Below are 18307 nucleotides of genomic sequence, written 5' to 3' on the forward strand. Positions count from 1 at the left end.
ACGTAGCTGGGATCTCCGTGTATATTTCACAGATGGATCCTCTCTGTTACCTTCCCTCCAAATCGATGTCCAGACACCTCCGGACCAGGAAAAATCCCGAAACAGCCGGTCCCAAAGAGTCTCTGACGCCTCCCAGCCGATTCCCCCCAGGAGCTAGTAACCGGGAAGTTCACTCAGCCGCCATCTTGCCTCCCCCTCCCCCACAATCAATTTTATAACATTTTTATAGATCCAAAAAGGAAAAAAACTCCTGGAATCCTAGAAATTGGGGATGTCAAACTTTTGATACTCTTTGAAATCCTCCTGTCTTACCTCTGTATGTCCTGACATAACCTAAATCACCTTTTGTAATAATAATATTTCCTAAATCTTATTGAAGACCCAATGGGTCTTGCAAATATTTCAATCTTATTTAGATTTATAAGCCTGATTACTAAGACTGTTGCCAATTGATTTACAGAACTGCTGGTGAAAGTAGATCTAGACAGACAAAACTATTTAAAAAAAAAAAGAATGGAGAAAAAAATCCTCTCAAGCTAAAACAGCACCTAAATAAATCGCAACATACCCTAGGTCACAAGATTTCAGGGCACTAATACTTGTGTTACTGTAAACAACCTGGACAACCCCAAAATAACAGCACCCCACCCACACTCTTCACCTCTAAGAAAGCAGTGTCTTCATTACACTTCATTAAGTAAATAGAAGTAATTCACTTAAAAGAAAATTTCTCTCCAAGCTTCCAATGAATTATATTATATTTATAACTGATTCCAAGCATTTAACAAAACTGTAGAGGCAAAATATCCCCATAGATTTCAAAATTCATATAAAATTAAATCATATGTGATACATTTTGGGTTAATCTTTGCTAAATAATTGTATATTACTGTTTCAAAGTGCTTTAAGGTGTTTTAAGTATTTAATATTATTCTGTCAAGTTCAATTTTGATGGTAATTTTTCATTGTAATATGTTTACTTGTAGACAGTTCCAAAAATCAGTTTGGTATCTTAAATATGTATTTTTATTAAGGAAAAAGAAAGTAGTTTTTCCTAAAGTAAAATGACTGGTTGTTATGGAATGAGAAAGAAGAAAATGTAGGACAAAGCCTCAATAGATACAGAAAGTGACAGAAGGTTCATGGAATAGGAAATTATGATTAAAGTTGGGAAAGATTTAATGGGTCTATAAAAATTTTAAAAACATATCAAGTAATATACTGATGAAAAACTGAGACTTGGATTTTCTCTCTATTAAGGTGACATTATTTCTTGGTTTATTGGTCTGTTTTTGTTCATTTGTTTGAGTACTCAGGTTCAGAACTGACACCCAGATGTCCTATGTGGGAAGCTGGCGCTCAACCACTGAGCCACACCAGCTCCCCTGAGTTGTTTTTTTTCTTCATTTGTTTGCTTGTTTGTTTTGGTTTTGTTTTTGGAAGTTACCAGGGATTGAACCTGGGAACCCATATATGGGAAGGAGGTGCTCAACACTTTAGCTACATCAGTTCCACTGTTGGTCTGTTTTAGGAAGACACTATAAAGAGTTTTTTTCCTCAATAATCAGCGTAAAAGGCAGAAAGTCTGTGTCTTATCAAAATACTTTATGTTAATTTTTTCATGCCTATGGTTGTATTTAAGAAAAATAGTCTCACATTTTCAAGAACTAAGGCTTTCCTTAACTTTAGTTAAGCAAAAAAAACACAAACATTTCTTCACAATAACCCGTTTTCCTCCTTAACATAATGTTGAAACCTGACAACTTTTGACATTTTGCTTTTTCAGTGTCAAACCCTACAGAATATGTTTTTATTTCAAACCGTTGTAACTAATTTTTTTCTTTCACCTTCCAAAAAGTGAGGTGCTAAAAATAAAGTTCATTTAATATGTTATGAATTACATGGGAGGTGTTTAGGAAGTATGACAAATTTTTAAAAAGATTTTTAACCCTTGGTTGGTTAAATTTGTTAGAGTAAACTGTTAATATAAATAAAGTTTGTATAAAATTCCTAGAGACTTAACAATGTTCTCACTGTATATGCTATGTTATGATAATGATCTTCATGATATAAGACAGGAGAATAGTTTTGTTAGTCACAGTTTTAGTTATTTTAAAGATATTATATGTCACAGAAAAAGAAAACAAATTTCCTTGTCAGTTACATTGTTTTACTCTGATGTTTCTCTGACAGCACAAGCAGTCAGGCACAAGTCAAAGATTCATCATCAACACAAAGTGTAGAGGTGAAACATTACAAAACTTCTGTTGTGGTGTGTAGTTAATGTCCTCAATACAAATTAACTGTCAAATATTTTTATTTCTAAAAATAGCTTCATTTAGAAAATTCTCATAAGAGATTTAGACCCAGAAGAAAAAGAAATAAGTAGAATCCAAATTGAAAAGGAAGCAGTAAAACATTCACTATTTGAGATGATACAATCTTATATGTAGAAAGTGCCCCAAAATACACAACAAAGCTTATAGAGTTGATAGATGAGTTCAGCAAAGTGGAAAGATATAAGATCAACATGCAAAAATCAGAATTTCTCTACACTAATACTGAGCAGTCTGTGAATGAAAATATTAAATAAATATTTAAAAAATTAAATAAGTGACTTGTACACATTTTTTTAAAAAAGGAAATCAAAGAAGACCTAAATAAATGGAAGAATATTCAGTGTTTATGGATTAGAAGACTAATTAGAGGTGGGGCAAGATGGTGGCTGAGTGAGCTTACCTGATAATGTCTCCTGCAAAGAAGCAGCTGGGCAGCCTTGGAGACTCTTCGGGACCAGGCTGTTTCAGGATTTTTGCAGGACAGGAGGTATCTGGACATCGATTTGGTGGGAAGGTAACAGAGAAAATATGTCTATAAAATATACACAGAGGTCCCAGCTGTGTGCAGAAAGCACCCTCCTTGTGTGGGAGGAGCTGTGGCACTGGGCGCTGCCACAGCAACAGGTGCTGCTGCAGCATTTTTTTTTTTTGGAGGCTCTGCAGTACTGGGGAATTCCTAAGCCCTGAGCGGCCTATTGGGGGGTTAATAGGACAGGAAGCACTTGCAGACTGATTCGGGGAGACAAATGGGAGTTTTATTTTGAAGCGCAGGGAATTTTTGATTGTGGACACAAACAGTAGCGCTTCCGCCTAGCGCCCCACTGCCCCCCAAACCAGGCTGCCGATCTACAGTGGACTTAAATTGATAGCAATAAAGAGATGCCATCAGGGTCTGGCAGGGTGGGAGACGTTTGGAAGCTGATTAGGGGAATATTTTGGGAAGCGTGGGAATTTCAGGTTTGGACTCTGTTATTAGCATTTCCAGCTGGAGCCCCACACGTGGGCCTGGCTATTGATCTGCATCATTAAATTGGCTGCAGTCTAGAGGCACCCCAGGTGGCCATTCCGGGGGATCACAGGGTGAGAGGGGTCCTGAAGTCAATGGTGATACATCCACAGAATAGACCCCAGTGAGTGAGTGAATTGTGGGATACAGAACAAGGATAGAGCTTGTGGATGTGACCTCTCCCATAGGGCTGGCACCCAGCTGCGGGAATCCCTGAAGGCTGTGATGCACTGTGGTGCTCCCAGGCACCCTGTTAACCAGACTTGAGGTTGCCAGGTCTGAGTCTCCAAAACCCTGGTGACCCACACCCCAGAGACTCACACCTCTTGAGTCTTCAATATCTCAGACTTTTCATCCCTGAATCCATCATGCCCTGAGGCCCATCTGAGGTCCTTGAATGTCATAGCCCTCAAACTTTGCATTTTTTCTTTTTTGTTTTGTTTTTATTTTTATTCTATTTTATTTTTTATTTTATTTTTTTAATGTTCTGATTGCTAACATTGCATTATCCCCTAGTCTTTTCTCCCAGCATATCCCCCAAAATCTTTTCTTTTTTTCAGTTATTTAGGGGTTTTTTTTTTTTTTGTATTCATATTGTGGCTGTGGTGGTTGCTGTATATATTTTCTCTCTTTTCCCTATCTGTTCCCCGCCCTTTACCCACCCCTTTTTCTTTCTTCCTTTCTTCTCTTTTCTTTACTCTCTCTCTTTTTCCTCATCTTATTCTTATTTTATTTTATCTTAACTATACAATAAGTGCTGCACGGAACACCTCACATTTGCTGGGTTTCCTTATCCTCCACTGCCTCATTTCTGTGTGAATAGATTTTGGCTACCTACACTATCCCCTTTCCCCTACATTTTGATATCCTCCATCATCTATTGTCTCTCCTATATTCCACCTCCCTTTCTTTGATCCACAAAGTGTCTAACTCTTAATTTCTAATACCTTTGCTTCGTTTACTGTCTGTTATCCACTCTTGAAACTATTGCCTTTCTTTTCTCTTTCCCTCTCTCACAAAAACAATAGCTTTTTAATTCATACCATATTCCTCCCATATTCGGTCGGCTACTTTATTATAGGTACTCTACCTACTGCTATAACTACACAATTTACATGAATCTACCTCCATCCTCCCAGATCTCATATTGTTGCTTTGTTAAATATATCACCAATACTACTTTACACTTTTCCTTGCTAACACAATTGCCTTTCCCTGGCACTAATACTTTCCTTTAAAGTGAACTCAACCAGCAATAAGAAATTAGAATAAAAAGAACAAAGTGACAAAGAGAAGATATAACACATATGCAAAAATAACAGCTAATTAATCCCCAACACTAGAGAAAGAAGCTAAGGAACTGATTAAACCCATCAAGATAAAATGATGAACAGACAGCAATAAAAATCTACAAACCAAACCAGTAATCAGGAAAACATGGCTGAATCCAATCAACAAACTAAAAATCAGGAAGGGGAGCAGAACTTCACACAAGAAATTAAAGATGTCAGAACATTTATCACTGACAAATTTAATGAAGTAAAGGAAGAGCTGAACAACATGAAGACAACACTTGGATGGGAAATTGCAGACATATGCAAAAAGATAACAGATATGATGGGAATGAACACCACATTTCAAGAAATAAAAAAATACACTTGCAGCAAATATCAGCAGACTAGAAGAGGCAGAGCAGAGAATTAGTAGTGTGGAAGACAGTACATTGGAAATCAAACAGATAGTAGAATCAGTTGATAAAAAGAAAAAATTCAGCTAGGACTTAGGGACCTGAATGGTAATGCAAAACACTCAAACATATGTATTATAGGCATTCCAGAAGGAGAAGAGAAGGGAAAGGGGTCAGAAGGAGGGTTGGAGGAAATAATGGCTGAAAACTTCCCAAATCTACTGAAAGAGACAGATGTACATATCCAAGAAGCACAGCGCACCCCACTGGTCATAAACTCCAACAGGCCCTCCCCAAGACATATACTTGTCAAATTATCCAGTGCTCAAGACAAAGAGAAAATTCTAAAAGCAGCAAGTGAAAAGAAAACCATCACATACAAGGGAAGCTCCATAAGATTAAGTGCTGATTTCTCATCTGAAACCATGGAGGTAAGAAGGCAGTGATATGATATAGTCAAGGTACTTAAGGAAAAAAATTCCCAACCAGGAATACTCTATCCAGCTAAACAAGCATTCAAAAATGATGGAGAGTTCAAAATATTCACAGATAAACAGAAACTGAAAGAGTATGCCAACAAGAAACCTCCCCTTCAAGAAATTCTAAAGGGAGTTCTGCAGAAAGAAAGGAAAAATCAGGAGAGGCAGAGTTGGAGGAGACTTAAGAGCAACAAAAAAGACAAAAAGAGAAGGGAAAAAAATGCAAACAAAATATGACAAACATAAATCCAATCCAAATATGCCTAACACAAATAATTCCTTGAAAGTAATAACACTGAATGTCAACGGATTAAACTCACCTATCAAAAGATTCAGACTGGGACATTGGATAAGGAAATATGACCCATCTATATGCTGTCTACAAGAGACACATCCTAGACCCAGAGACTCATGGAAGTTGAAAGTGAATGGCTGGAAAACAATCATACAAGCAAACAATAACCAAAAAAAAAAAAAAAAAAAGGCAGGAGTAGCTATATTAATATCAGACAAAATAGACTTTAAATGGGAAACAATTGTGAGAGACAAAGAAGGATACTACATTTTAGTGAAAGGGACAATCTGTCAAGAAGATCAAACAATCATAAATATTTGTGCTCCTAACAAGGGCACCTCTAAAAACATGAGATAAATGCTGGAAAAATTAAGTGAAAAAATAGATGCATCTACAATTATAGTGGGGGATGTTAATACACCACTATCCATTCTTAACAGAACATCTCAAAAGAGAATCACTAAAGAAACAAAATATTTGAACAGTATATTAGAGTAGCTGGATCTAATAGACATATATAGATCATTACACCCAACCACAGCAGGATATACATTTTTCTCAAGCACACATGGATCATTCTCCAAGATAGACAATATGCTAGGCCACAAAGAAAGGCTTAATAAATTCAAAAGTTTGAAATCATACAAAACAATATCTCTTACCACAGTGGAGTGAAACTGGAAATTTGCAAGGGACAGAGGCCCAGATTTCACACCATGATGTGGAAATTAAACAGCACACTCTTAGAAAATCAGTGGGTCAAAGAGGAAATCTCAAAAGAAATCAATGACTACCTTGAAACAAATGATAATGATAACACAACATACCAAAATTTATGGGATGCAGCAAAAGCAGTACTGAGAGGGAAATTTACAGCCATAAATTCATATATCAAAAAAGAAGAAAGAGCAAAAATTGAAGAACTAACTGCACATTTGAAGGAATTAGAAAAACAACAACAAAGTAACCCAACAGGAAGAAGAAGGAGGGAAATAACAAAGATAAGAGCAGAACTAAATGAAATAGAAAATAAGAAAGCACTGGAAAATATAAACAAGACCAAGAGCTAGTTTTTTGAGAAGATCAACAAAATTGACAAACTGTTAGCAAGACTAACAAAGAAAAAAAGAGAGAAGATGCAAATACACAAAATAAGAAATGAGAAAGGCGATATCACCACTGACCCCACAGAAATAAAGACTATCAGAAGAGGATACTTTGAAAAAATATATTGCAAGAAAAATGACAATTCAGAGGAAATGGACAAATTCCTAGAAACACATAGCAGCCCATATTAATGAAAGAAGAAATTGATGATCTTAACAAACCAATCACAAGCAAAGAGATAGAATCAGTCAATAAAAACCTTCCAATTAAGAAGAGCCCAGGGCCAGACGGCTTCACAGGTGAATTCTACAAAACATTCTGGAAAAAACTAACACCAATTCTCCTGAAACTATTCCAAAATATCAAAATAGAAGGAACATAACTCCTTCTATGATGCCAACATTACCCTAGTACCAAAGCCAAACAAAGACACCACAAGAAAGGAAAATTACAGACCAATTTCTCTAATAACCTAGACGCAAAATACTTAACAAAATACTTGCTAATCATATTCAACAACACATTAAATGAATTATACACCACGACCAAGTGGGATTCATTCCAGGTATGCAAGGATGGTTCAACATAAGAAAATCAATCAATGTAATACACCATATAAACAGATTGAAGGGAGAAAATCACATGATTATATCTATAGATGCAGAAAAAGCATTTGACAAAATACAGCACCCTTTCTTGATAAAAACACTACAAAAGATTGGAATACAAGGAAATTTTTTGAACATGATAAAGAGTGTATATGAAAAACCCACAGCCAACATCGTTTACAATGGAGAAATCCTAAAATCCTTCCCTCTAAAGTCAGGAACAAGACAAGGATGCCCATTGTCTCCACTCCTATTTAACATTGTCTTAGAAGTACTTGCTCAAGCACTGAGGCAAGAACCAGATATAAAAGGCACTCAAATTGGAAAGGAAGATGTCAAAATTTCATTATTTGCAGATGACATGATCCTATACATAGAAAACCCTGAGAGATCTACAAGAAAGCTTCTAGAACTCATAAATGAGTTTATTAAAGTTGCAGGTTATAAGATCAATGCACAAAAATCAGTACCATTTCTGTACACTAATAATGAGCAAGATCAGGAGGAAATCAAGAAACAAATACTATTCACAATAGTAAATAAAAAAATCAAATGCTTAGGAATAAATTTAACTAAAGAGGTAAAAAACTTATACACTGAGTACTATACAAGACTGTTCAAGGAAATCAAAGATGATCTAAATAAATGTAAGAATATTCCTTGCACATGGATAGGAAGACTGAATATTATTAAGATGTCTAGCCTACCAAAACTGATCTACACATTCAATTTAATCCCAGTAAAAATCAACACAGCCTTCTTTAAGGAACTAGAAAAACTAATGATGAAATTTATTTGGAAAGGAAAGAGGCCCTGAATAGCCAAAGACGTATTGAAAAAGAAAAACGAAATTGGAGGAATCACACTACCTGACTTCAAAACATACTACAAAGCTACAGTAGTGAAAACAGCATGGTATTGGCATAAGGAGAGACACACAGACCAATGGAATTGAATTGAAAGTTCTGATATAGAACCTCATATATATAGCCATAAAAATACTAGATAAAGGCACCAAACCCTCTCAACTGGGAGAGAATGGCCTATTCAACACATGGTGCCTGGAGAACTGGATAGCCATATGTAGAAGAATGAAAGAGGATTACCATCTCACACCTTATACAAAGATCAACTCAAGATGGATCAAAGACCTAAATATAAGAGCCAAGACCATAAAGATCTTGGAAAGCAGTGTAGGGAAACATCTACAGGACATTTTAATAGGAAATGGCTTCATAAATATCACACCAAAAGCACGAACAACAAAAGAACAAATAGATAAATGGGACTTACTCAAAATGAAAGCCTTCTGCACCTCAAAGGAGTTTGTCAAGAAAGCAAAAAGGGAACCCACACAATGGGAGAAAATATTTGGCAACCATATATCTGATAAGAGACATAACTTGCATATATAAAGAACTCCTATATCTTGAAAATAAAAAGATAAACAACCCATTTAAAAAATGGGAAAAAGATTTAAACAGACACTTCTCCAAAGAAGAAATAAAAATGGCTAAAAAGCACATGAAAAAAATGCTCCAAGTCTCTAGCTATCAGGGAAATGCAAATCTAAACTACAATGAGATACCATCTTACTCCCAGAAGATTAGCAGCTATGAAAAAAAAAAAAAACAGAAGACTGCAAAGGCTGGAGAGGATGTGAAGAAAGGGGAACACTCATCCACTGCTGGTGGGAATGCAGAAGTATTCAACCATTCTGGTGGACAGTTTGGTGGTTCCTCAAAAAACTAACCATAGATTTGCCATATGACTCAGCAATACTACTGCTGGGTATATACCCAGCAGAACTGAACACAAGGACACAATCCGATATATGTACACCAATGTTCATAGCAACATTGTTCACTATCGTCAAAAGTTGGAATCAACCCAAATGCCCATCAACAGATGAGTGGATCAATAAAATGTGGTATATACACACAATGGAATCCTACTCAGCTGTAAGAACAAATACACTACAAACACACATGATAACATGGATGAATCTTGAGAACCTTACGATGAGTGAAGCAACCCAGGCATTGAAGGACAAATACTACATGACCTCAATGATATGAAATAAGCAAGCTGCCTCAGAGAGCTAGAGACTGGAAAATAGACTTACAGGAAATCGGGGGGTGGAGTTGGATGTGAGCCGTCGTCTGCAGTGGTGGAATCTATGATGAGGTGGTGGGAAGTATGAGCACAAAGAAGAGACAAAATGGGGGCAAGGGGTTTCCTTTGGGTGGGGCTTTGTGGGTTTGAGGGGGCTGGGGATGGGTGGATGGGTAATATTGCCCAAAAAATTGGGGGAGGGAGGGGCAACATATGAACATAGGAGAGTGTCAGGTGTTGGTTGAGAGTACAATGCTGAGAAAATCATATCAAAATATAATTAGGAGGGTTACCTGTTTAGGATGCTCGGAGGGGATGGTCTAATGCAGGACTGACTCCTGGGTAATGTCTGAATGCTCATTTTGCCAGAGTGGGTTGTACCTTTGGGTATAGACCCAAGAAGTGAGAGTTGGGGTGGACCCACATCCTGGGGAGGACTAATGTCATCAAATAGAGGGAACTGTATCTCTCAAGAGAAAGGGTGGCTCCCAGGGCATTAGGGCAGTTGAGCAAGTCAGGCCCTGAACACTGTTGCAAGTATCTCTGGACGTGGCTCCTCAGGAAATGGACATTGGCTGTTGCTGTGGGCCCCAAGGGGAGGGGAAAATGGATGTTGAATGGATGGAACCAAGGTAAATGTGGGGGCAAGAGAGGAGTTTCATGAGAGTACATGAGGATGAATATAAAACATGTAATATTACACCAAAAACATATAGGGGATGACAGACTAATAATGTAAACCATAATGTAAAACATAGGATAACTAAAAAATTTAGAAAACTGTATATCCTAAAGTATGGACCACATTGTAAGCACAAATATCAACTTGTTTGAAAGGTATTGTTTCGGAGTCTGTACATCAGTTTCAGTAAATATGATATGAATAAGTTAAAAGATTTTCACTGTGGAAGGGAAAAGATTTTATGGTGGATGTATGGGAGTACTGTATATTGTATATATGAATTACTGTGATCTGAGACTCTTGTGAAGAGGACCTCAATAATTAGGAAAAAAGGAAAGAAAAAGATAGGATGTACAATTTTTCCAAATCAATACGTACTCTAGATCTAACCTTTAAATTCATCGCTATATTCCATTTTACTAGTAAGGTACCCTGACATTATATTTGGCTCCGCTTTACAGGAAGTTTTGGATCACAGAGTGGTTCAACAATGGCGGTGGAGGAATACTGATATGGGATGTTATTGACAGGCTATATATGGTTGACAGGGAGTTATACAGGGCATATGTCCCAGGTGCATGGTAATGTTTGGATATACTCATAGTGGAAACAATTAAAAACAACAGCTGGGGTGGTACTGGGTTACTGGCTGGGGGGCTCTGTTGTGGTTCCTAGGGGAGCAGCAGCAGTCCCCCAGGTGCAACGGTGAGAACCAGGAAGGAATGAGGGTCCAACAGTGGGCTCCTGATAATAATGACTATGCTTGTGAGCCTATATGCCTGAAATAAGGACAAGGCCTAGAGCAACATTATGCCTGGGAGTTTCCTCCTGACAGCCTTCATGTTACTCAAATGTGGCCAGTCTCGAAGCCAAACTCAGCATGTAGATGCAGTGTATTCCCCCCAGCGTGGGACATGACACCTGGGGATGAGCCTCCCTGGCACTGAGGGATCACTACCAAATACCAGCTGAAGATGCAACTAGAAAATGACCTTGAATTAAAGGTTCAATGTCTACATATAATAACATGACTTCAAAATGCTGTTTGACCTAATGTAAGGGGGAAATGGAAAGGACAAATGAGTTAATATGGCTATGAGTCTCTAAAAAAGAGTCTGGAGGTTGTCAGAAGGATCGCCCTTATGCACACCTGAACAGAGTCTCAGAGACAGATAAAGTAGGTACAACCCCAGGTATTGGTTCTTTTGAGGGCTAAAGAGACCCACGGGTTCTATGGTCATGGCAGAAGGGGTTCACTGCCATGTCAGTTGGCCCTTCTTTGGAGCCGGTGTTTCTGCGTGATGGAACTGGACTCAGATGGGATCTCTTTTTACAAGACTTTCATGCTACTTTACTGGAATAGTAGTAATTGATGCCTAACAGACACAACCAGGAGACCTCCTTGTTACTCAATATGGCTTAACCCTAAGCCAAACTCTGCAGGTAAATTCACTACCTTCTCTCCTATGTGGGACATGACTCCCAGGAATAAGCCTCCCTGGCACCTTGGGATCAGAAATGCTTTCAGAGAATGATCTTGATCATAATGGAGAAAAGAAATAAAAGAAAAAAATTCTATAGCTAAGAGATTTCAAGTGTGTCAAGAGGCCATTCTGGAGGTCTCAGTCAGATATAAATATCACAAACTACCACAGTATAAAAAGCCTCAAACAGAAGTGCTCCTAAGGGCCCTTGGGACATCCAAACACCATAACCAAGCTACAAAATCATATGAAATCAACACCCCCTCAGACCTAATTATATTCCTTTATAAATTCCTTGATCATAATCCTACTTTTTAATTTAAAACTGTATTTTTCAATTTATTTATTACTTCTCAGAGACTTAAAGCCTTGGATTGTTCTTGTTCCAGCTGAGTCCTGAAACCCAGGGGTTCCAGTCTCTCCAAGAAGACAACCTGCAACTCAGGAAGACACCCATCTGTCAGCAAAGCAGTTTCATCTCTCTAGCCCATAATGCCAATGCCCCTTTTCAGCATGAAGAAGTTCAAGCATTAATTGCCCAGATATCCCTCAAGATTGAGAAATGGACAAAGAAAAGGGGAGAATTGTAATCATGAGCTAACAAATTATAGTTGCTGAATCATTCTTTAAATGCTTTTTAACCCTCTGGCATACTGTAATATAGGCAGAAGAAATGATTTGGAACTGTTATAACTCACTGAACTTTACCCCTTATGACTTGTTTCTTTGATGATGATTCTATGTTTTATACCTGGATAATCTTTTCCCTTTAATTAGCAAATAAGAGGATAACTTGTGACTGGCCCAGCATGTATGCCCTTATCTTTTTCTTCAACCCTGGAGACTGATACTCCTGACTCAAACTTCAATATTTATTAATGAAGAAATACAATTCAGCCCAGAGCTGACCAAATGAGTTCTGATCAAAGTTGGCCTGTGTCTACTTTGTGCAATAACCTAAACCTTAAACTTCAAATGAGCTAAGTATGCAATCAATCTGCACATACTAGAGATTAAGCTATCTTTAACCTCATTATCTAAATCTGTCTGTCTTTGTTTTAATGTTATAAAACACTGAAGTTTTCTCCAGTTCAGAGAGTTAGATTTGGGGACTATCCTCCTGTCTTTGTTAAGGATTCTTTTTCTCTTCTCAGTAATCTGAGTGTCATTTAACTGACTCTCATTCACACCAGACAAGGATTCACTTTTGTGCAGCAAGAGATAGAAAGTGTAAATGCTGTTCTATGCAGAAGGTTGGCAGGAATGCATAAGAAAGATAAAGTAATGTATAATAAAAGTAGACAATAATACATTTAAAGATTTTGAAATATTGTTTTGATTTTTTGAAAAGTCTGGAAATTGACAGGACTTATAAAATGGGAATGGAGTTGAGCTGGCTCATAATAATTAGATGGAAAAATAACCAGAACTGAAACCATAGGAGTGAAGCCAACTAAATTCCAAGGTAGGTTCCACAGGAAAGCAGCATTTGGCTTTTCTGCTAAAGTTCTGTAGTCTTCATCTTGTTCTTTTTTGGTTAAATATCTCCTCTATTTGTCTTCCTTTATACAAGGAGAAACAAATCATAAACCTAATCAGAATTATATATCAAGGGACACACCCTGATTACACAGCTGCTAAAGCTGGCCAGGCTTCATTCTGTGGGACATGCCCTGTTCGCTTTGATTGAATTTATCATACAATTTTTAAATCTCATAAAATTTTGCAAACATTTTGTATCCTTTATTAATTCAATAAATACTTTTTGACTGAATTCTTTGTCCCAGGAAATTTCTGGATCCTCAAGATTAAGTAGGAACCCAGATGCACTGGATTTCTATGGAATAAAGCAAGAATCCCCTGGAGGAAATATGTAATTTTTTAAAAGTGAGGGGGGAGTGTATGTGATTTAGACCTGCTTCCCACAAGGGAGATCCCAGGTTCGGTTCCTGGTGCCTCCAAAAAACAAAGACAAAGAACAAGCCTTGTGACTGAAGAAGATTCTTTATTTCATACATTAATTGGTCAATTGTTAATACACTTTTGTGAAGGGACTTTTCAAGTGTTTTCTCCATCTTTCTACTGGGCTCTTTGCCTTTCTTATTAATTTGTAAAGGTTATTTCTATGTTAAGACTATGAGTCCTTTCTTGGATATATGGATTGCAAAAGTATTTTCCCAGTAGTTGGCTTGACCGGCACTTTCTCCATGTTGTCTTTTGAAGACTAAAATTCTTTATTTTTTCTCTTATTTTAGCACTGTTTTAAACAAATCCATTTTATTGACACATATTAATAAAGTGTAAATTGTTCCATACTGATCAATGGTATTCCATTTAATTACATATTTGTGCATTCATTACTTCAATCATTTTTGAAACACTTTCATTATTCCAATAATAATAATAAACAAAACCCAAAAGAAAAGTCATCCCCTCTAAATCTCTCCATGATTTACCTGCTGTACAAAGCTGCTATTCATTTTCTTTCTCTCTGTATATTTGTATTTTTATTTTGAAGAAACAGTCTTATACGTGCAGTATCACCAACATTCATGCTTTACGTGAGGTTTCACTGTCTTATGAAGTCCCATGGTATAGTTTTTAGCTTTCCTTCTAGTAATATACATGACCTTAGACTTGCCCTTTTAACCACTGTCATACCCATATATAGCTCAGCTAATTACAAAACCATGATGTGCTTCTATTCATTTTCAAAGATTTACAAATAACCTTTTCACCAGTTTTGCACAGATTAACCCTCAACTTTCCACTCTCTACCCTCATTTTCTTTTCTGGTGACCTATATTCTACTTAATTTCATGAGTATATAATTTATATTTATTTCATAATAGCACAATCATACAGTATTTGTCTTTTTGTGTCTGGTTTAGTTTATTCAACATAATGTCCTCTAGGTTCATCCATGTTGTCATATGCTTCACAACTTCACTTCTTACAGCAGCATAATATTCCATTATGTGTATACACCACAGTGTGTTTATCCATTCATCAGTTGATGGACCCCCAGGCTGTTTCTGACTTTTGGTAACCATGAATAATGCCACTGTGAATTTCAATGTCCAGATGTCTGTTGGTGTCTCTTCTCTCAGTTATTCCAAGCACATACATAGTAATGATATTTCCAGCTAACATGTTAGGTCAATATTCAACTTCCTTAGGAGCTGCCAGTCATTCCTCCACAATGGCTGTTATTTTCTGTATTCCTACTAATAGTGAATAAGTGTTTTCACCTCTCCATGTCCTCTCCAACATTTAGTTTTCCAACTTTAAGAGTGGCCAGTGTAATAGGAGTGAAATGATATCTCATGTAGTTCTGATTTACGTTTCCCTAACTGCTAATGAAAAACATTTTTTCATGTGTTTCTTTACCATTTGTATTTCTTCTTTGGACATTTTCTTTTCAAGTTTTTTTGCCCATTTTTTAATTGGGAAGTTTGTCTTTTTACTCTTGAGTTGTATAATTTCTTTGTATATCCTGGATATTAAACCCTTACTGGATATGTGATTTTTCTGAAAGTGACAGATTAGGATCTGTAATTCTTAAATCCATTCCTCCTTATGACAATGAAGGAAAGAGAAACATTCTTGACTCACATGTTATAGGATCTGTTTTTCTAAATTACACCTAAAGTTTAATAGAGGAGGATAACCAACAATCTTTTAAATACAAAACTGGGCAACAACAGCCCAGCAGATTATTTTTTGCTCCAACATTAGTGGACTGGGGTTTTAAATTCATATGATCCAACAGGCTCTAAGGAATGTTTAAGCAGGCATTTTAATTCTGAGTACTGGGTTTTCAATTGCCCACACTAATTTTGTTAAGCAAATATATTATTAAGAAGATATTAAGCAAGCATTAATGATTATAAGACAAAAATTTAATGAAAATTTGTTACTGGATATATAATAATCCATTGGGCTAAATAGTTTACATGGGACTATATAGAAATTTAAAACAGCAGCAGATGTAAATGTTATATATTATCATCATCAGATTCATCTTCTTCCTTCAAAGATTCCTTACCATATTTCTCAGCTTCTTCCCTTATATCTTTTGGAACAATTTCATGTCTTCCTTTAGTTAATTCACCAACCCAGCTGAGCTCTCTTTCAAATGCTTTATCTTTAACTTCATCATGTACTATGTAAATTATTTTTGCAACTTCTTTAACAACATCATGGCAGGTCATTTCTTTCATCTGAAGCTTTTCAATTTCTGTCTTGGCAGCTTGCCTGGCTTTACCAATGTCACAGTCCCAATAACCATATGAAACACCCAATGAATCAGTCATGTAGAGCTGTGCACCATCCTTCACAATGTAAGACCCAAACATGAAACTGCATCCAAAAGGTCTAACAGAACTGCACAGTGTATAGGCATGAACATACATGGCCACTATGTCTGCAAGATGTTTGAGTGGAATGTTACAGCCAAAGTTAGATCTAAAGTTGGAAGCTTCTTCTCTTGCTATGTCTGCTAAAGAACGAGCATCTGTAAACAAACCTGCTACAACCATTCCAACATGCCAATCAACATTAAAAAGTCATTTGTACGAACCTTCTTCATAAAGTTTAGAAAGGACTAATTTTTCTACTCCGAAGACAATACCATCTTTACATCTGATTCCAATAGCTGTACTACTATCTTCCACAGCCTTCATAGCATATTCAACCTGAAACACTCTCCCATCAGGAGGGAATGTAGAGGCTGACAGAGCATACCCAGTGCCGAGAGAGATCATTGTGTTAAAGCCACTGGGTAGTGTAGGGATTCCAGACCCAAAACGCTTCCACTAGCCTGGATAAGTGATTGACAAAGATTTTCTCCCATTGAATTGGCTGCCTTTTTACCCTTTTGACAAGACCCTTTGAGGTGCAAAAGTGTTTAATTCTGAGGCAGTCCCATTTATCTAATTTTATCTTTTGCTGCTCCTGCTTTGGGTGTAAATTTTAAGAAACTACCACGGGTCACAAGATGTCAAAGATGTTTTCCTACATTTTCTATTAGCATTTTTATGGTTGTCTCTTTTATATTTAGGTCTTGACTCATTTTGAATTAATTTTTATGCAAGGTTTGAGATAGGCATCCTCTTTCTTTTGGCTATGGATATCCAGTTCTCCCTATCCCAAGTGAGTAGACTGTTCTGCCCCAGCTGGAAACACTTGACAGGCTTGTCAAAAATACTTGACCATAGATGTGAGGGTCTATTTCTGAATTCTTAATTTGTTTTCTCTGGTTAATCTGTCTTTATGCCAATACCATGCTGTTTTTACCACTAGCTCGGTAATATCCTTTATTTTTCTATTTTTAAAAAATTTTATTTCCTTCCCCTTCCTGCTCTCTGTGTCATTTCCTGTGTGCTCTTCTGTGTCCACTTGCATTCTTCTGAGCAGTACTGGGAATCTGTGTCTCTTTTTATTGTGTCATCTTGCAGCATCAGCTCTCTGTGTGTGCTGTGTCAGTCCTGGGTGGGCTGCAGTTTTTTTTTTTTTTCATGTGGGGCAGTTTCCTCAGGGAGAGCACTCCTTGTATGTGGGACTTCCCTGCATGGGGCATACCCCTGTGTGGCATGGCACTCCTTTCACACAGCAGCACTGTGCATGGGCCAGCTCACTATATGGGCCAGGAGGAACTGGGTTTGAACACTGGACCTTCCATATGGTAGGTGAACATTCTATCAGTTGAGCCAAATCTGCTTCCCTTGGTAATATCCTTTAAAGTCCAGAAGTTAGAGGCCTCCAACATTTTCCCTTCCAACAAATGTGATAATTGGTTTTTCCATCTCTGCAAAAAAAGGATGACAGGACTTTTATTGAGATTGCATTCAATATGTAAATCTGTTTGGTTAGAATTGACATCTTAGTGATATTTGGCCTTCCAGTCCAGGAACAAAGGCTGTCCATTTATTTAAGCCTTCTTTGGTTTCGTTTTGCAATGTGTTGGAGTTTTCTGAATATGGGCCCTTTATATCTTTGCTTAATTTTATTCCTAAATATTTTATTCTAGTTACTCTTATAAATGAATTTTTTTTCTGATTTCCTTCTCAGATTGCACACCAGTAACATATAGAAGTGCTATTCATTTTTGCATATTAATCTTGTATCCTGCCACTTTGCCAAAATTGTCTTTTAGGTCTAGTAGCTTTGTTAAGGATTTTTCAGAAGATTCTAGGTATACAGTCATATCCTCAGTGACAGTTGAAGTTTTAATTCTTCCTTTCTTATATGGATGCCTTTTATTTCTTTATCTAGCCTAATTGTTCTAGCTTGAATTTCTAATACAATATTGAATAGCAATAGTGACAGTGGGCATCCTTGTCTTGTTTGTGATCTCAGCAGGAAAGTTTTCTATTGCTGCAATCAACTCACAATAGGAAACATCTGCAACATCTACAATAAGGTAACATTTACAATAACAGGAAGAAATTGCAACATCATGTATAAGAACAGGAAGTAACAAATAGATAAGCCAGTTGCCCAC

The 18307-nt window shown here is 37.0% G+C and overlaps 1 pseudogene; it reads right to left on the reverse strand.

Annotated features, from left to right (window-relative positions):
- Positions 1-15800: 15800 nt before the first annotated feature.
- On the reverse strand, positions 15801-16343 carry LOC139438288 (proteasome subunit alpha type-3 pseudogene; annotated as a pseudogene).
- Between the last annotated feature and the right edge of the window lie 1964 nt (positions 16344-18307).

This window comes from Dasypus novemcinctus, chromosome Y (genome assembly GCF_030445035.2).
Source record: "Dasypus novemcinctus isolate mDasNov1 chromosome Y, mDasNov1.1.hap2, whole genome shotgun sequence".
Classification (NCBI taxonomy): Eukaryota; Metazoa; Chordata; class Mammalia; order Cingulata; family Dasypodidae; genus Dasypus; species Dasypus novemcinctus.